This window comes from Capra hircus, chromosome 1 (genome assembly GCF_001704415.2).
Source record: "Capra hircus breed San Clemente chromosome 1, ASM170441v1, whole genome shotgun sequence".
NCBI lineage: Eukaryota > Metazoa > Chordata > Mammalia > Artiodactyla > Bovidae > Capra > Capra hircus.
In genome coordinates, this window is record NC_030808.1 from 2,336,483 (window position 1) to 2,357,294 (window position 20,812).

Sequence of the window (20,812 nt, forward strand, 5' to 3'; positions counted from 1 at the left end):
TGTTTAAAGTCTTTATTAAATTTGTTACAATATTGCTTCTGTTTTACTTTTTGGTTTTTTCGCCCCAAGGCATGTGGGATCTTAGTTTCCCCGAGCAGGGATCAAACCTGCAACCCTTTCATTGGAAGGCGAGGTCTTAACCACTGCCAGGGAAGTCCCCTGGGTGTGTGTGTGTGTGTGTGTGTGTGTGTGTGTGTGTGTGTGTGTGTGTTTAATTAATTTATTTGGCTGCACTGGGGCTTTACTGTGGCATGCAGGATCTTTAGCTGTGACACGTGGGATCTAGTTCCCTGACCAGGGATCAAACCCTGGCCCCCTGCATTGGGAGCGCAGAGTCTTAGCCACTGGACCACCAGGGAAGTCCCTCAACATCACCTTCTTTTTCTTTTTCTTTTTTTTCAACGTCACTTTCTTAAAGACACGGTTCCTGTGCACTTGGAAATCATTCACCCAGTCAGTCCAACACTCTTTTACTCAGTGTTTATTTTTATCAGCTGTGTCTCTCTGTCATCACTCTCACTAATGCTTGGCAGTCATGGATGCTCAGTATTAATAAGTACATGTTCAGTTCAGTTCAGTCGCTCAGTCGTGTCTGACTCTTTGCGACCCCATAAATCGCAGCATGCCGGGCCTCCCTGTCCATCACCAACACCTGGAGTTCACCCAAACTCATGTACATCAAATTGGTGATGCCATCCAGCCATCTCATCCTCTGTCGTCCCCTTCTCCTCCTGCCCCCATCCCTCCCAGCATCAGGGTCTTTTCAAATGAGTCAGCTCTTCTCATCAGGTGGCCAAAGTATTAGAGTTTCAGCTTCAACATCAGTCCTTCCAAAGAACACCCAGGACTGATCTCCTTCAGAATGGACTGGTTGGATCTCCTTGCAGTCCAAGGAACTCTCAAGAATCTTCTCCAACACCACAGTTCAAAAGCATCAATTCTTCAGTGCTCAGCTTTCTTCACAGTCCAACTCTCACATCCATACATGACTACTGGAAAAACCATAGCCTTGACTAGGCAGAACTTTGTTGGCAAAGTAACATCTCTGCTTTTTAATATGCTATCTAGGTTGGTCATAACTTTCCTTCCAAGGAGTAAGCGTCTTTTAACTTCATGGCTGCAGTCACCATCTGCAGTGATTTTAGAGCCCCCAAAAATAAAGTCTGACACTGTTTCCGTTGTGTTCCATTCTGTTCTCCATCTATTTCCCATGAAGTGATGGGGCCAGATGCCATGATCTTCGTTTTCTGAATGTTGAGCTTTAAGCCAACTTTTTCACTCTCCTCTTTCACTTTCATCAAGAGGCTTTTTAGTTCTTCACTTTCTGTCATAAGGGTGGTGTCATCTGCATATCTGAGGTTATTGATATTTCTCCCGGCAATCTCAATTCCAGCTTGTGCTTCTTCCAGCCGAGTCTTTCTCATAAATAATTAAAATATCCCCAGGAGGAAGCCTCTGGGTCCTCTAGGAATGAGGCACAGGAGGGAAAGTGGGGGGCGGGGGGATGAGCAAAAATCCACCCTTGTCCTTATAATAGACCCCCACGGAGGCTTTGGTCATCCAGGCCTTGGGGTTGGGTGGGATTTTTTTGCTGCTTGTCCATGTTATGAAGGAATAGAGCATCTGTCTGTTTTCCTGGCTTCCTACTGGAGGAAAGCTGGAGGAGAATGGAAATCCTGAGAGGGACCCTGGGGGGCTGGAAGACCTCGGAGAAAAGAGACCTCTCCCCTTCTCCTTTGGGATAGCCCAGGGTGTAGAGAAAGCGTGTGAGGTCAAGTGAAAAGGTTTTCTCCTTCCTTCTAGTCCCCTTCTCACCCCTTCCCCATCCCCTGCATCCTCAGGCCCGAAGTTCTCTTCCTTTTCTCTCCCCACCCCCATCCATAACCAGTAAGGCCGGCGGTCCCCCATCTGTTGACCTTTGTCTGTGGTGCAGGCGGAAGACTTTTTCAAGTGTTAACAAGGTCCCAGAATGAATAAAGATGGGAACTTCCCCTCTTGTACAGATTGCAAGGCAGTCTTCACAGTAACATTTCCTCACTGGGAAAGGCAACCTGATAGAGGCAAGAAGCTTGTTAATCTTTGGAATTCCACCCCTGCCTCCTTTTTAAGAAAAAATGATTTGCTGCTCCAACTGAAAATCGATGCTGACTATGGGTTCTGAATGCAACCAAATCAGAAATGAGGCCAACCGGGCCTGACGCAAGAGCCACGTGGGGTCAGACTGACATTTCTCTTCCATACTGGATGAATAGAGAAAAACGCTGGGGGTGATTTCTCAACAACCAGAGCCTGTTGCACATCCTGTTGCAGACTGGCTGTCCATGTCCGTTTCCCAATCCTGCAGTCTGGCCAAGTGGGATTCCTCTTCACGCCGCTTAGGTGAGCACAGAGGCTGGCTCTTCCTCCAAGGTCATGAGCAGGTATGAATGTATCACAAGAAAAGGGCCCTGTATAATAAACAATTTACCCTTGCCCAGAGAGAGATCTGGTCTTTGCCTTCAGCTCCCCAGAGGTGGTCTCTACACTGTTAGACTCTTGTGCGTGATAACAGCAAACGTAGGTCCATTAACCCACAGGCAGTAAAGCCAATCTACCGAGCCCGCTTGCCATGAGGGAGTTCAGTATTTATTGTAAGCTGCCAAACAGGGACTCCAGGGCAGCGAATACGCAAAATACTCCAACTCAGGGAGGCATTTAAAAAAAATTATTTATTTTAATTGGAGGCTAATTACTTTACAATACTGTAGTGGTTTTTGCCATACACTGACATGAATCAGCCATGGGTGTTCATGTGTTCCCCATCCTGAACCTCCTTCCCACCTCCCTCCCCATCCCATCCCCCTGGGTCATCCCATTGCACCAGCCCTGAGCTCCCTGTCTCATGCCTCGAACCTGAACTGGTCATCTATTTCACATACAGTAACATACATGTTTCAATGCTATCTCTCAAATCATCCCACCCTCACCTCCTCCCACAGAGTCCAAAAGTCTCTTCTTTACATCTGTGTCTCTTTTGCTGTCCTGCATACAGGGTCGTCATTGCCATCTTTCTAAATTCCATATATATGCGTTAGTATACTGTATTGGTGTTTTTCTTTCTGGCTTACTTCACTCTGCATAGTAGGCTCCAGTTTCATCCATCTCATTAGAACTGATTCAAATGCATCCTTTTTAATGGCTGAGTAATACCCCATTGTGTATATGTACCACAGCTTTCTTATCCATTCGTCTGCTGATGGACATCTAGGTTGCTCATGTCCTGGCTATTATAAGCAGTGTTGCGATGAACATTGGGGTACACGTGTCTCTTGTCAATTCTGGTTTTCAGGGAAGCATTTTTAAAGGCCGTGTGAGGGAGGGGAGTTACAGGCCTGTAGTTAGCTCACGTGCAATTCTCTGATTGGTCGATTGGTAACCCGGCAGCGTGCCGCGGTGGATGGTGGTGCCACACCACCGGCTGTGAGGTGTAAGTAGGTCTGGGGGCTGAGTGCTCATGGTCATCAAGGAGTTAACATATTCCGTTTGGTGGGGGGGTTTCACATCTGTAAAAACAACTCCAGAAATGTGTATCAAATAATGTTATCTTAGTGCTTCAGAGAGGAGCTGAAGCAGAGGACACGGAGGGAGGGGGTCTGTCCCCGGAAAGCCCCACTGAGTCCTGCTCAGTTACATTTGTTCCCCTGGATGCCAAGTAGGGACCTCTCCTGACTCCACCCTGTGTGTCTCTTCTCTTGGCTGATTTTCACCTTTATCTGAATGTAATCTAGATTTACATTTAAAGGAGATCAGTCCTGGGTGTTCATTGGAAGGACTGATGCTGAAGCTGAAACTCCAATACTTTGGCCACCTGATATGAAGAGCTGACTCAGTGGAAAAGACCCTGATGCTGGGAAAGATTGAAGGCAGGAGGAGAAGGGGATGACAGAGGATGAGATGGTTGGATGGCATCTCAAATTTGATGGACATGAATTTGAGTGAGCTCTGGGAGTTGGTGATGGACAGGGAGGCCTGGTGTACTGCAGTCCATGGGGTCGCAAAGAGTCAGACATGACTGAGTGACTGAACTGAACTGAAACTTAGCTGGTAACTTAGCTGGTTAGTTGGTCATTATTTTCACCAACTTTCAACTGAAATTGAGCAACCTCTTTGCTTATGAATGAAACCACAGACCATAGCCGCACCAATGGCCCTGTTATTCCTGGAAATTCCAGGTGTTTTATGTCACATTGCATCTGATGCCGAATACTGTTTATACTTATCGCTCCCTTGAAATCATAGCAGTTATTAGATTCATCACTAGAGCTTGTAATGCATTAATTAGAAAAACAAATATATTACATATCACAAATTTTAAGTGCATTTGGGTAGTAGAGTTCAACAATCTTCCCTTTGTAATCCTATGTATTTCACTTTATGCACCTGCCTTTGTTTGGGCTGCTGTAACAAAGTGCCTGTAGTATCTGCTTCAGTTCTGAGTAATCTTCAGTGTGCTTTGACTGTCCGCCTTCATAGTCCTGATCAGTGCCTGGCTGGCTTGGCTTTTTTTTTTTTTTTTTTTTTTTTTTTAATTTTGGCCATACCTCACAGGTTGTGGGATCTCAGCTCTCCAGCCAGGGATTGAACTTGGGCCATGGCAGTAAAAATGCTGAATCCTAACCACTAGACCCTGATGCTGGGAAAGATTGAAGGTGGGAGAAGAAGGGGACGACAGAGGATGAGATGGTTGGATGGCATCACCAACTCAATGGACATGAGTTTGAGTCAGCTCTGGGAGTTGGTGATGGACAGGGAGGCCTGGCGTGCTGCAGTCCATGGGGTCGCAGAGAGTCGGACACGACTGAGCGACTGAACTGAACTGAACCACTAGCCCACCAAGGAATTCCCTAGTTTGCCTTTACTGTCCGTCTTTCCTACTGCCTTTTCTGTTTTTTCTACAAATGAGAAGCCTCATAGGATCATTCTTCATCTCAGAAGCACCTAACCCAGTGCTGGAACACTGTTCATGGCTAAGAAATGCTCCTGGGGTTGAATAGATGCAGATTCCCTGCTTTGGAACAAGAACAGTCAGGCTCAGGTTAGAAGAAATAACAGTTGGCAGCCCCAGGGCCAGAACTCAAGGCTTCTGGTCCCTGGTCTGATCCACTCTTGAGCACCAAGGGCCTGACCAGTTTGCTATCATGACCCTGAATTTCTCTCAAGCAGCTGTTAAGTTTTTGTTGTTAGTGGTGGATTTTTTTTTTTTTTTGATTGGATAAACAGTCTTTTTGAGACAGGCTTATTGCAAAGTTAAGTATATTAGTAACTATTATATCCATCAATTTCTGTTTGAATGTGACTTCTCAAATGTTAAATGATTCCTGAAACGTCTGAATTTATTCTTCCTAGGAGCCCCACGGAACCCTTTTAACTTTTGTATAAGAAGATTTTTAAATATTCAGAAAAGTACAAAGAATTACTTAATGTACCCATCACTTAGATTCAGCAAGGATCGTTTGCCCTCTTTTTGCTTCTCATTTTGTTTTACATAATTCCCTGAAACATTTTAAAGTAAATTACAAACATCATAGCATCTCAAACCTAAATAAAAAGGACAGCATCCTTCAGAACCATAATTCTTTTGTCACACATACGAAAATTAATTCCCTAATACCATTTTACACACAGCCTCTATTTGAATTTTCCCAACTGTCCTTAAAAAACCACTTTGTTACAGTTGATTTGAGTTCATGTAGAACAATTCCATGCTTTCTCTTTGTTAAATGCCAGTATTTTATTGAGACAGCCAAATCAGTCTTCCTGCAAAATGTCCCACATTCTGGATTTGGTTGGTTGCTCCCTCATGGAGTCATTTAACCTGTCCTTGGGCTTCCCAGGTGGTGCTAATGGTAGAGAACCTGCCTGCCAAGGCAAGAGACATAAAAGACACAAGTTCCATTCCTGGGTCGGGAAGATCCCCTGGAGGAGAATATGGAAGCCCACTCCAGTATTCTTGCCTGGAGAATCCCATGGACAGAGGAGCCTGCCTGGCAGGCTACAATCCATAGCGTTGCAGACACGACTGAAGAGACTTAGCACAGACACAGTTCTACCTCTTGTAACCTGTAATGTAGACCTAAAATCCTGCTCAGGCTTAATAAAAAATTAAGCATTTTTGGTAAGAATACTTCAAAGATGATGTCTTCTGCTTTGTGTTTCAACATACCAGGATGCTCAAAATATCTGGCTGCCCCATTACTAATATGATGCTAAGATCTGATGAGTTCCGGTAATGAAAGCCCAGTTCCTCATGGAAGAACTCTTTCCCTCTTTCAACCAGCAGGTAATCTCTGGCATGGCAGGTGACACTCTGTTCCCCATCAGTCTTTCACCCAAAGTTTTTCTCATCTAATGATGAATGTTGCCTGAACCAATTATTTTATTAGAGTTTGCAAAATGGTAATTTTAATACTGTGATTTTTCTACATTTATTAACTGGCCTTGTCTCATCATTCAGGCCTATTTGGTCACTCTGAAATATAGTTTCTAAAGTAAAGGCAAGATAAATGTTCCATTATTTTCCTTCAATGATCAATTTTCAGAGTATGGAGCTGGACCCGTAGCTACCTCCAATGGTGACAGACACATTATTCTGGAGGGCAGGGAGGAGGACTTCCTCTTTTGATTGAATATCATAGTGAGTTCATGGTTTGAGAAGGCAATTATTTTAGGTCTCATTATAGGGTCTCAAATAAAAATAGGATGACAATTGGCCTCTGTATCCTTGGGTTCTGTATTTGTGGATTCAAATAACCATGGATCAAAAATATTCCAAAGGAAAGAAAATTCCAGAAAGTTCCAAAAATCAAAACTTGCATTTACCGTGCAACAGCAACTAACATTTACCTTGTACTTGCAACTATTTACACAGTGTTTACATTATATTAAGTTTTATAAGTGATCTAAAGTAAAAGTGAAGTCTCTCAGTTGCGTCTGACTCTTTGTGACCCCATGGACTGTAGCCTACCAGGGGGTTTTCCAAGCAAGAGTACCGGAGTGGGCTGCCATTGCCTTCTCCAGGGGATCTTCCCACCCCAGGGATCAAACTTGGGTCTCTCGCATTGCTGACAGGTTCTTTACCATCTAAGCCACCAGGGAAGCCAGATCTAAAGATGAATTAAAGTATATAGGAGGATGTGGGGAGTTTATATGCAACTACTACCCCATTCTGTATAACTGATTTGAGCATCCTTGGATTTTCATATCCGTGGGAGGTCCTGAAATCAGTCTCCTGCAGGCGCTTTGGTTCCGCTTCTCTGGAGAACTCTGATTCTCTTTGCTAACCAGGATGTACCTTCTCACACATAATATGTTGTGCCTCTCTCCAAAGTGAACTTGATACGCAATCGGCTACCTGCACACTGAACTTCCCGGTGTTCGGAGGCGCTCTCCTCTAGACTGGCTGAACTTGGAGCACTAGTCTGTGATTCTACACATCCTGACACTTTATTTTCGGGTTTTAAATTTACAGCGCCCCTTCTCTGCCCCGTGGCTTTAGTGGCTTCCTGCCTCACTCAGCAGAGAGGCCACAGGAGTCCACGTGTCCCACCCTCACCTTCCCACGGGCCTGCTCTCTGCCCCACCCACCTCTTACCCTCCCACCATTCTCTCCTGCTTCCAATCAGTGGGCTTTCTGCTGCTCCTGAGCCTCACCATCTCCCTCCCACCTCAAGCCCTTTCCCTTTGCTATTTGCTGTGGGCTCACTCCACAACTGCCCCTCGAATGTTTCTGCAATATTGCGGTTTATAATAAGAAATATATGTTTGGTCTTTGTCCTCATCCCTGGGACAAGCCTCCTAAAACCCTTGGAATTTCCTAAGTGATAAGAGTGATAAAAGAAAGAAAAAAAGAAAGTGAAGTCGCTCAGTCGTGCCTGACTCTTTGCGACGCCGTGGACTGTAGCCCACCAGGCTCCTCCGTCCATGGGATTCTCCAGGCAAGAATACTGGAGTGGATTGCTGTCTCCTGCTCCAGGGGATCTTCCTGACCCAGGGATCAAACCTGGGTCTCCTGCATTGCAGGCAGACACTTTACCGTCTGAGCCAGCAGGGGAGCACCAAGAGAGATAAAGGTGTCTTGCTATTAATAACAAACCCATTTCAACCCTGACCGAGTTAATGAGGTGACGTTTGGAAAGCCCCCAAGGATGTGGGCTGGATGCCAGGGGAACCAACCACGTGTTGGGAGGTTGTTAACTGTCAAGTTCTGCCTCCCTGACCTCCTGGGAGGGGAGAGAGGTTAAAGGTCACATCAATCACCAATGGCCAGTGGTTTAATCAGTCACACCTGTATAATGAAACCTCCATAAAACCCCAGAAGGATGGTGTTTGAAGAGCTTCTGAATCAGCGAACACGTGGAGAAGCCGGGAAAGTGATGCGCCCGGGGGAAGGATGGAGTCTACAGCCCTTCCTACGTGCCTTGCCCTCTGCAGCTGTTCCATCTGGCTGTTCCCGAGTTATACATCCTTTCGTAATAAACCAGTCATCTAGTAAGACTACAGATGTTAGTAACTTATTATTATCAGTATTATGCTATCAGTAATATATTAGGAATTAACATATACAGATGTTAGTAATTCCTAAAGTCAAATCTTGGACTGAAAAACGTTTTTATAATTGTACGTAGTCTTCAATATCGAGAAACGTATCCAGGCATGAAATTAAAAGACGCTTGCTCCTTGGAAGAAAAGCATGACAAATCAAGACTGTGTATTAAAAAGGAGAGACTTCACTTTGCCAACAAAGGTCTGTCTAGTCAAAGCTATGGTTTTTCCAGTTGTCATGTATGGATGTGAGAGTTGGACCATAAAGAAGGCTAAATGGCAAAGGATTGATGCTTTTGAACTGTGGTGCTGGAGAAGCCTCTTGAGAGCCCCTTGGACTGCAAGGAGATCCAACCAGTCCCTCCTAAAGGAAATCAGCGCTGAATGTTCATTGCAAAGACTGATGCTGAAGCTGAATCTCCAACACTTTAGCTTGCTGATGTGAAGAGCCGATTCATTAGAGAGGACCCTGATGCTGGAAAAGATTGAGGGCAAGAGGAGAAGCAGGTAGCCAAGGATGAGATGGTTGGATGGCATCACTGACTCAGTGGATATGCGTCTGAGCAAACTCAGGGAGATAGTGAAGGACAGGGAAGCCTGGTGTGCTGCAGTTCATGGGGTCGAAGAGTCAGACACGACTTAATGACTGAGCAACAAGTAAGACATCTTGCAGAGTAAGAGTGCAGAAGTCTATCAGCTACAGATCACAGGAACTGATGTCAGACATGGTTCGTTTCATCATCTTGTCACCACTAAAGTAATTTTAAAAATAAAATCATGACCGATATTATCTCTGCATTAGTTATATATTCCTGCTGTCAACTGAAAAAAAAGCACCACCTAATAAGTTGAGAATCATGTTTTATTTGGTGGACTTTCTCAGGACCTGAAGCCTCTCAGATTACTCTGAGGGACTGCTCAGAAGAGATAAGGGAGGAGCTAGGAGATATAACGGTTTATGCAACAAAGACCAGGACTTCACAATGAAAAGCAAAAGATGATTGTTAGTAAAGAAAACCAGATATCTCAAAGAATTTAGTGCTTTTCTGTGTATGGGAAGACGCAAGAGTCTGTGCTCACTGAAATCATTTCTCGGATCTGCACCTTAGCTGCCCAGGGCCAGCATCCTGTTCTTTCCCAGGACGCCCTGTGCTGAGTCCCCTCGGGCGCACGGGTGGAGTGGCCGCAGTGACGGAGCGCTTAGCGGTGCCTCGTCTCCATCTTCAGGTCCCCCAGGACTCACTGTCCCCGCGGCTTCATGGTTGCAGATCCTTTGTTGACTGATCTGGCAGGGAGCCCTTTATCCTTCTCAGTTCTAACAAATCACCTCTTACGTATGCAGTGGCTTAAGACAGCAATAATGATGATTTATGATCTCTCGAGATTTCAAGAGTGGCTTGGCTGTGCGCTTCTGGATTGAGGTCCCTCTTAAACTGGGGCTTGAGTCGCGCCTTGCCCAGAGTTACAGGATGGGCTTCCGTCGCGGCTTCTCGCGTGGCTGCAGGTCGGCACATTCTCCACGCCTCTGTGCTTGAGCCTCTGCAGGGGCTGCTGGGGCGTATCCTCAGAGCGTGGCAGCTGGCTCCCCTGAGAGCCAGTGACCCAGGAGAGCAGAGCAGAGCTGCAGTGTAGCTTATGATCCAGGCCTGGAAGCCACGCACCGCCACACTCACGGTCGTCTGTTGATCACATAGACTGGCCCAGGGTGGAAGGGGACTGCACCAGTGTGTGGACAGCAGAGCGTAAGGACTCGCAGAGAGGGCCCATCTTGAAGCTGGCTTCCAGCTTCATGTTATTTTAATATAAAAACGTTACCAGAGTTAAACTTAGACCTCCGATGATAACTCCAGAACTACTCAAACAAAAAAGAAAAAGAACAATTAGCTTCATACAAAACGGTCTGAGAAGAAAAATAACAGGACATTTATCAGAAGTTTCCAGTCTCTTTTGGTATGCACAGAACTGCACTTGAAATTCTCTTCAGATTCAGAAATGAGAGAAGCTAAGAAGAATGAAAGCGGCTCTTCCCAGCTAATACATGTATTGGCTGTATATTTTACGTCTCGTGTGAGATACACGTACCAGAAAACTAGGTGGCTGTTAGGAATAGTGGCCAAACTCTTTGCCAGTGTTATGAAAAGAAACATTAAGGATATTATTTTTTAGTATAAGCATAACTCCTTTTTCATCTCTACATTTGTGATTTTTCAGTCGTATATGAAGTATATATGCCTATGTGCTCAGCCGTGTCTGACTCTTTGTGACCCCATGGACTGTAGCCTGCCAGGCTCCTCTGTCCATGGGAGTTTCCAGGCAAGGATAGTGGAGTAGGTTGCCATTTCCTCATCCAGGGGATCTTCCCAACCCAGAGATCGAACTCATGTCTCCTGTGTTAGAAGGTGGATTCTTTACTACTGAGCCACCTAGGAAATCACATACAAGGTGGTATGGTAGGGCTTCTGTTCACAAAGAGGTCAACTGTTTTATTTTCTTTATTCTTTGGAAGCATTTGAATGTAGGCTGATGGTTGCAGAGTCCAGTCTGCAGTTTTTTTTGTTGTTGTTTTTTTTTTTACCACACTGCGTGGTGGCATGTGGGATCTTAATTCCCCAACCAAGGATTGAATCCATGCCCCCTGCATTGAAAGGTGGTGTTTTAACCACTGGCATGCCCAGGAAGTCCCCAGTCAGCAATTTTTAAGACAGACTTTCCATGGGGCTACTTATGCTGGCATTTTTGTGTCAAGATCAGAGAGGTCTCTTTCACATTTCTATCCAAACTTGATGACTCTTTGGGGGACAGATATAAAGAGGCCTTATAATGCAAAATCAGGCCACTTTAATAGCACACCATAGTCTCAGGGAATTTGTTCTAGTAAATCTGATAGAAACCCAGACCACCACTCTTAATGTACAGTAAAGTCACATCCAACATGCGTTTACATATAACTCACATCAGTGGGGTTTCCCTCGTGGCTAAGTGATGAAGAATCTGACTGCAGTGAAGAAGGTGCAGGAGACATGGGTTCGATCCCTGGGTCCAGAAGATCTCCTGGAGGAGGAGATGGCAACCCACTCCAGCATTCTTTCCTGGAAAATCCCATAGACAGAGAAGCCTGGTGGGCTACAGTCCATGGACTCGCAAGAATCGGACGCAGCTGAGCGTGCAAGCACATAATATCAATTACAAATGCATATTGGGGGCCGAGAGAAACAGAGAGAGAATATGAACTAACTCATGAAGATTTCTGCCTGCTATTCCCATCAGTGAATTTATGGCCTGGAGTAGAAAAAAGACTGGAGGTTTGACTATAAGATCTCAGTTCCTAGGTAACTCTCAGTGTGAGGATCTCACCTTGTGAGTGCGATCCTACTATTTTAAGTATATATTTATTTCTGTATGCTAAGGCCCTGAATACCCAAGCAATTACTTCCACTGAGGCTCAGTTGAAAACAAACACACAGAAGCTGCAATTGGCTCATCTCTCGGGACAGGGCAAAGGACTGTTTTGGACAGCTGATGTATCACTCACCAACATACTATGTCAAGTTGGGCTCTTATTAAGAACTTAAGTTCATGAGGGTAATCTTGGCAATACTAAATTCTAGCCTTCTACATAGCACTTGAAACTAAGTTCCTGAGAAAACAGACTGCTTGATTTTTTTCTGCATCTTTTTTTAATAATTTTATCTATTTGTTGCTGTTCTGAGTCTCTGCTGCTGTCAGGACTTTTTCCTATTTGTGGTGAGCAGGGGCCACTCTCTAGCTGCAGTGTGGGCCTCTCAAGGCTGTGGTTCCTCTTCTTGCAAAGCTTGGGCTCCAGGGCATGAGGGCTTTGGTAGTTGCAGCTCCCGGGCTCTAGAGCGCAGGCTCAGTAGTTGCGCTGCACAGGCTTCGTTGCTCCACGGCGTGCGGGATCTTCCTGGGCCAGGGATTGAACCCCTGTTGCCTGCGTTGGCAGGAGGGTTGTTTACCACTGAGCCACCAGGGAAGCCCGGATTGCTGTTTCTATCCTGCAGAATGGCTCTATCAGGCAGGGTTCTCCAGAGAAACAGAAGCAATAGAACGCATATATATACATATAAAGTGAAGTGAAGTCAGTCAGTCATGTCCGACTTTTTGCGACTCCGTGGACTGTGGCCTACCAGGCTCCTCTGTCCATGGGATTCTCCAGGCAAGAATACTGGAGTGGGTTGCCATTGCCTTCTCCAGGGGATCTTCCCAACCCAGGGATCGAACCTGGGTCTCCCTCATTGAAGGCAGACGCTTTAACCTCTGAGCCACCAGGGAAGCCATATATATATATATATATATATATATGTATATATGTGTATATATATGTATGTATGTATATAAGTATTTATGTGTCTGTGTGTTATACGTGAAACAGATTGATTTTAAGAAATTGGCTCATTTTTAAAAATTTATTTAACTTTTTAAAGTACTTTTTAACTGAAGTATAGTTGACTGCATCTCTTGCAATCCTGAATTGCAGGCAGATTCTTTACCACTACACCACTGGGGAAGCCTTATTTTATATATATATATATATTTATATATATATATATATACACACACACAGACACACACACACACATAAATACATACGTATATGCTGTGCTTAGTTGCTCAGTTGTGTCTGACTCTTTGCAACCCCGTGGACTGTAGCCCACCAGGCTCCTCTGTCCAAGGGGATTCTTCAGGCAGGAACACTGGAGTGGGTAGCCTGTCCCTGGTGGCTCAGCTGGTAAAGAGCCCACCTGCAATGCAGGAGACTCTGGTGTGATTCCTGGATTGGAAAGATCCCCTGAAGAAGGGATAAGCTACCCACTCCAGTATTCTTGGGCTTCCCTGGTGGCTCAGACAGTAAAGAATCCACCTGCAATGAGGGAGACCTGAGTTCCATCCTTGAGTTGGGAAGATCCCCTGGAGGAGGGCATGGCAACCCACTCCAGTATTCTTGCCTGGAGAATCCCATGGACAGAGGAGCCTGGTGGGCTACTGTCCATGGGGTTTCAAAGAGTCAAACACGACTCTGAGTAAGGACAGCATATATGTATGTGTGTGTGCATACACACACATACGGCTTCCCCAGTGGTGTAGTGGTAAAAAATCTGCCTGCAATTCAGGACATGCAAAAGATGCAGGTTCGGTCCCTGGGTTGAGAAGATCTCCTGGAGAAGGAAATGGCAACCCACTCCAGCATCCTTGCCTGGGACATCCCATGAGCAGAGGAGCCTGGCAGCTACAGTCTATGGGGTCGTGAAGAGTTGGACATGACTGAGTGAGCACACAGGCATATGTGAAATTAATGCTTTATATGTGTGTATGATTCTGTATATACGTATTAATATATACAACTCTGTAGTTGGGGTGCATGGGCTTCTCATTGTGGTGGCTTCTCTTGTTGCAGAGCGTGAGCTCTAGGGCTCTTGGGCTTCAGTAAGTGTGGTGCATGGGATTAGTTGCCCCACAGCTTGGGGGTCTTCCCGAACAGGGAATGGAGCCTGTGTCTCCTGCATTGGCTGGCAGATTGTTAACCATTGGACCACTGGGGAAGTCCCTTGTGGTTTTAATTTGCATTTCTCTGTTAATTAGTGATGTTGAGCATCTTCTGATGTGGTTATGGGGGCTGTCAAATCCTAAATATACAGGGCAGGCAGGCAGGCTGAAGACCCAGGGAAGAGGTCATGTTACAATCTTGAGTCTGAAGTCAGGTTGGAGGCAGAATTCCTTCCTCTTCTGGAGACCTCAGTCGTCTCTGTTAAGATCTTCAACGGATTGATTAACGCTCATCCACTTGTGCAGGGTAATCTACTTTATTCAAGGTCTACTGATTTAAATATTGGTCACAACTAAAAAAATAGCTTCACAGCAGCATCTAGACCGCTAGTTAAGGAAGCAACTGTTTCCATACGCAAGTTGACACATGAAATTAACCATTGTAATGCCTCGAAGGGAATCTACTGAATGACAGTCCCTTCACTGACCGCCTTCCATTGTCTGTCATCAAAAGCGATAATCCCTTTTTTACACATTGTTGTTCAGTCACTAAGTCATGACCCTGACTCTTTATGACCCCATGGTCACACATGTCTGACTCTTTGTGACCCCTTCAGCATACCAGGCTTCCCTGTCCTTCACCATCTCCTGGAGTTTGATCAAACTCATATCCACTGAGTTGGTGATACCCCCTCAGTCATCTCATCCTCTGTCGTCCCCTTCTCCTCCTGCCTCAGTCTTTCCCAGCATCAAGATCCTGTCCAGTGAGTCAACTCTTCACATCAGGTAACCAAAGTACTGGAGCTTCAGCTTCAGCATCAGTCCTTCCGAGGAATATTCGGGACTGATTTCCTTTAGGACTGGCTGCATTGACTTCTGACATACAAAAGTGAAATCCAAAAGATGGAGGAAAATACTCACTCCTTTCCCTTAGAGCCGTCAAGACATAGGCCTCGAAACTCTCCATGGACAATAGCTGTATCTTTGGAAGTAGGAACAGATGAATTGGGAGCCCCCAGAGAATTCTAAAACAGAACCAAAGGGAGTGATGTCTGCTGACACTTTCCTACAGGAGCTGAAGCTAGGGCCCTGTGGGGCTCCTGGGCAAGAAGGCCTTTTTGTCCCCTATTTCTTGTAGGCAAAACTCCAGCTTCCATGACCTTCCCTGAGTTCCAAAGAGCAGATTTGAACAATTGCAATCAAGGGAGAAGCAGCCACGAAACCACAAGAGACAAGATTAAAAGGCCCAGAGAACTCATCAAGATCAGGAGACCCGCCACCTGAGACCCTGCACACACCCTCATCTTGTCAGCAACTCCACCCTTTAGAGATGGTTGGATGGCATCAACGACTCAATGAACCTGACTTTGAGCAAACTCCGGGAGATGGTGAAGGGCAGGGAAGCCTGGCGTGCTGCAGTCCATGGGGTCCCAAAGAGTCGAACATGACTGAGCAACAACTACCCTTTTGAAAATTTGCGGAAGGAAGAAGATTGCAAGACCATTAGCTACTGCCTCGATCCTTATCACATACCCTTGCCTGGCCGTATAGCCTCTCGCTTATACACCAGGGAGGGGAGCACAGTTCTCGAAGCCCTAGCCTACTCTGTGCCCCCTTTGCCTGGCAAAGAAAGAAAACCACTCTTTCTTTCTCCTCTATAACTCCGTCTCTGTATTTCTGTTTGGCCTCAGTGCCCAGAGAACCAAGATTTTGGCAGTGCTAAGAGCAGCAGGCGGAGAAGGCAATGGCACCCCACTCCAGTACTCTTGCCTGGAAAATCCCATGGATGGAGGAGCCTGGTAGGCTGCAGTCCATGGGGTCGCGAGGAGTCCGACACGACTGAGCGACTTCACTTTCACTTTTCCCTTTCATGCATTGGAGAAGGAAATGGCAAGCCACTCCAGTGTTCTTGCCTGGAGAATCCCAGGGATGGGGGAGCCTGGTGGGCTGCTGTCTATGGGGTTGCACAGAGTCGGACACAATTGAAGTGACTTAGCAGCTGCAGCAGCAGCAAGGGCAGCAGGAGCAGAAAGCCCAAGGGAAGGAGTTTCTGCCAGATGACGGAGGCCAGGGAGCATTTCGTAAGGGGGTCCTGAGGCCATCCTGCACAGAGCCATCTGGGCAAAGGGACTGCTAAGAAATCCCCAAATTGGCCCTATTCAATAGATTTGATCCTTTTAAAAACAGAAAATCTAGGGGGAACTCTAGGGTCTCCTTGTGAACTATTAACTACGGCTCAGCAGAATGCAGAGCAGGATGAGTGTGAAACAAATCTGATTCTGTATTTATTAATACTTTATATCTAACTCTGTATTTGTTGTTGTTTAATTGCTAAGGCGCGTCCCACTCTTTGAGACCCCTCTGGACTGCACCCTGCCAGGTTCCTCTGTCCATGGAATTTTCCAGGCAATAATACTGGAGTGGGTTGCCATTTCCTCCTCCAGGGGATCGTCCCAACCCAGGGATCAAACTCTCATCGCTCACGTCTCCTGCATTGCCAGGCGAATTCTTTTACCACTGAGCCACCAGGGAAGCCCTCTGATTTATATAAATATATTTATTTGACTTGACTTTAATTTATTGTGTGATCTCATGGTGGAATCAGCCTGGTCAAACTTTCACAGATCATAAGTATTTGACATCAAGCCAGGAACTCTGAGCAACCAATAAAAGGTTGATTTCACCTTTGCCCTAGGATTGGCGGGATTTGTCGCACATTAAAGTATTTCTCCTGCACACTCACCACCCTCCTCTGAATCCATCTTCCTGTTGAGCAGGCAAATGGAGAAGAATAAATGCATGGAGGAGGCACCAGCAGAGTCAGGCCCCCTCCAAGATCCACAGGGGTCCGTCTTCTCTCCTATAAGTGACTGGCATCAACAACATTCCAGTGTTAATGAGTATCCTGCCCTTACCCAGGAGCAGAGCTTTCTTATTAACACTTGGCTATAATTCTGGACTTCTATATAGTCTTGAGTCCCAGCAGGAAACTGAAGGTACACTCCCATGGAATTCTGAAATGAACTTTGTAACAAAGCATTGGTTTCGAAGTAGCTACAGGGTTAATGGATGCACAGAGGTGTGGAGGAACCCTGAGAGATCAGGAACAGTGGTAGGGCTAAGGCAAAGAAGAGACATCACTTTGCAGACCAAGGTCCGTGGAGTCAAAGCTCTGGTTTTTCCAGTAGTCGTGTACGGATGTGAAAGGAGGACCATAAAGAAGGCTGAGCACCGAAGAATTGATGTTTTCAAATTGTGACGCTGGAGAAGACTCTTGAGAGTCTCTTGGACTGCAAGGAGATCAAAGCAGTCAATACTAAGGAAATCAACCCTGAATATTCATTGGCAGGACTGTTGCTGAAGCTGAAGCTCCAATACTTTGGCCACCTGATGCAAAGAACTGACTCACTGGAAAAGACCCTCCTGCTGGAAAGGGAGAAGGGGGTGGCAGAGGGATGAGATGGTTAGATAGCATCACCTACTTGATGGCCATGAATTTGAGCAAACTCTGGGCGATAGTGGAAGACAGAGGAGCCTGGCATGCTTCAGTCCATGAGGTCGGAAAGAGTTGGACAGGACTTAGCTAGACACTGAACAACAAGAAAAGGAAAGAAACAGTGTTACTAAGCCTTGTTGAGAGCTGGAGCCAGAAAGCAGGAGACACAGTTGCTGCAGGAAGTGGGACTGGGAAAGTGGGTGGGCCAGGAAGTACAGGAAAGAAATGCCCTGGCCCCTCTCTCCTCCAGGTCTGATCTCTTGATACCTCCCATTGGCCAAGCCCACAGGGAGCCAGAAGAGGGGGAAACTCAGATGAAACAAACACAGGGGTCAGCCCCAGGGCACAGTGTGGGGCTGAGAAAGGCAGAGAACGGGGATAGGCCTGGAGGGGCAAATGGAGAATAACCCACACAGCCTTGAATGTGTTTCACATGCTTAAAGTCCTTAACAACTAGGGTCTTAGTGATACCAAGCAAGACCTCTTGGGACTTCTGGGCATAAAAGCCTTTCTTTCTGTCCCCCATTTCCTTCTTTTTTTTTTTTTTCATTTCTTTCTTTAAAAAAATTTTTTGGCTGCATTGGGTCTGTGTTGCTTCCTTGTGAGAGCTTTTCCCTAGCTGTGGTTTCAGGGTTCTTGTTGCAGTGCAGTAGCTTCTCCGGTCCATGCGGACTCTAGGGCACTCAGGAGTCAGAATTGGTGGTGCACAGGCTCAGTTGTCCCACAGCATCTGGGATCTTCCCCGACCAGGGAGCGAACCTGTGTCCCCTGCATTGGCAGGCAGATTCTTAACCACTGAACCACCAGGGAAGCCCCCCTCGCCACCACGCCTATTTCTTGATTATAGAAAATAGGCTTCATTCAGTCTCCATGACTGTCCTGAGTTCCAATGAGCAGGTTCAAGCCGTTGTTAATTAGGAGAGGGAGAGAATGTGAGACAGGGAGAAACAGTCAAGAGAAGCAATAGTGCAGACTTGGGACGGGATCCTGGTTCCCCATCAAGGATGCACACAGCAACATCTCCAAGCTGTTTTGCAGATACTGAAACCACCACCAGGTGGGAGAAGTTAACAGTATGCAGCCCACAAGTATGTAGACCCCAGAACTGTTGGAACCAGAAGACTGATGGTGCCAAGTCCCCCTTACCTCACCACCAACCACTCAGAACAATGTCCATGGGATTTCCTGGGTGGTGCAGTGGCTGAAACTCTGTGCTCCCAATGGAGGGGCCTGGCTTCAATCCTTGGTCAGGGAACTAGAGCCGACATGCTGTAACTAAGACTCAGTGCACCAAATAAAATAAACGAAAAAAAAATTTTTTTAACAATGTCCATGAGTAGATCACGCCCTCTTTAAAGTATTGCTGTAAAACTTCTCACTGCCCATTCCAGGGTGAGACAAACAGTTTTGAGGGCATTAGCCCATGGTGGACCCCCCCCCTACTCTTGTTCTGCAAAGAAATAAATCTATTCTACTTCACTCAAAACTCTGTCTCTGGGATCTAATTTGGTGTTGGGGTGCAGAACCTGGGTTTGGGTTCATTAGGAAGCATCTCCCCTTCCCCCAACAAATCGGGTTAAAGTGGGTTGTCACCTGCACCTGTTCACCTAGGAACACCGGAATCTCCTAAGAAGGTGTGAGTCGCCCAGTGGCAGTGTCCTTGTAGAGACAGGTTTTGGTGGGGGGCCGTACCTTGGGGCCCATTGTCACTAAAAGAACTATGGTCATGCTTCTTTATTCTGCCTGCACATCAAGGTCGCACATGCAGGCTTTATCAGGGGTGGCTCTTGAGAGAAGAGGAGAAAGAAAAGCAAAATGGGGGAAAGGAAATATTGAATAAAAAAGGGATTCACCACCCTTGAAGTGTGGGTAGCCTGGACCACTCAAAACCCTCCCCGTGGGGAACGGTGAGTGCTGCTGAGAATGTGGAGAAACTGGAACCCATGTGCATTGCTGGTGGAGGTGTAAAACGGAGCAGTCCTTGTGCAAGACTGTGTAACATGGCTCTACCATGTGATCCAGCAACTCTGCTGCTGGGTGCGCACCCAAAAGGACTGAAAGCAGATCCTTGTTACCCCAGCGTTCATGGCAATGTTATTCACAATGGCCGAAGGTATTAACAGAAACCCCCGTATGCCCATGAGCAGGTGATGGGTCCCTGCACTGGGAGCGTAGAGTCTTAGTCACTGGACCACTGGGGAAGTCTCTTTTTTTTTTTTAAATAGAGGCCATTAAGCTTTTGAGCGTTGAGGTATCTATTTTAGAAGACATCTTTTTGAACAAGCATATTGCCTGCTGTGTGACACAGCTGTTAGCTAAAGAACCAGATAAGGAACTAGACCCATGCAGGTCCCCTTTGAGAAAACCCTGGGCAACCTGGGTAACTAATTGCTTCAGGGACCTGCCTCTGTGGATGAGTGGATAAACAATAGGCGATATATCCATACCATGGAATATCAGTCAGCTTTTCTAAAAAGGAATAAATTCCGGATACTGGTAAAGCTCTGGGCTAAGAATGCACGCAGGCACTTGCCCCACAGAAACTTCCCCACTGGGACCAGAACCAGAATTTATTACTCACGGAGAGTTCACAGCACACCAAGGCCCATGCAGCAAGCTCGTGGGTTGAGAGAGTGCAAGAGGCCCCGAGTGCAGACCTGGGGTGCTGCCTTTATCGGGGTGTCTAGGGCTTTGCAGGTTCACTCATGGTTGGTTAATTTGAGCAGGAATCAGAAGCCAGCAGCACAGAGGCAGGTCCCTGAAGCAATTAGTTACCCAGGTTGCCCAGGGTTTTCTCAAAGGGGACCTGCATGGGTCTAGTTCCTTATCTGGTTCTTTAGCTAACAGCTGTGTCACACAGCAGGCAATACGCTTGTTCAAAAAGATGTCTTCTAAAATGGATACCTCAACGCTCAAAAGCTTAATGGCCTCTATTTAAAAAAAAAAAAAGAGACTTTCCCCAGTGGTCCAGTGACTAAGACTCCGAGCTCCCAATGCAGGGGACCCAGGTTTGATCCTTGGTCAGAGAGCTAGATCCCCAACTTGAAGACCTGGCACAGACAAATAAGAATTACAAATAAATAAATTATTTTAAATCTCTCTTTATTTAAAACAACAAAAGCTTAATATCAGGTATTCACACTGCATGCCACAACTTGGATGAGCCTTAAAGGCAGTACGCTCGATGCAATGAGCCAGTCGCAGAGGGACAAATACTGTATGATTCCACTTATC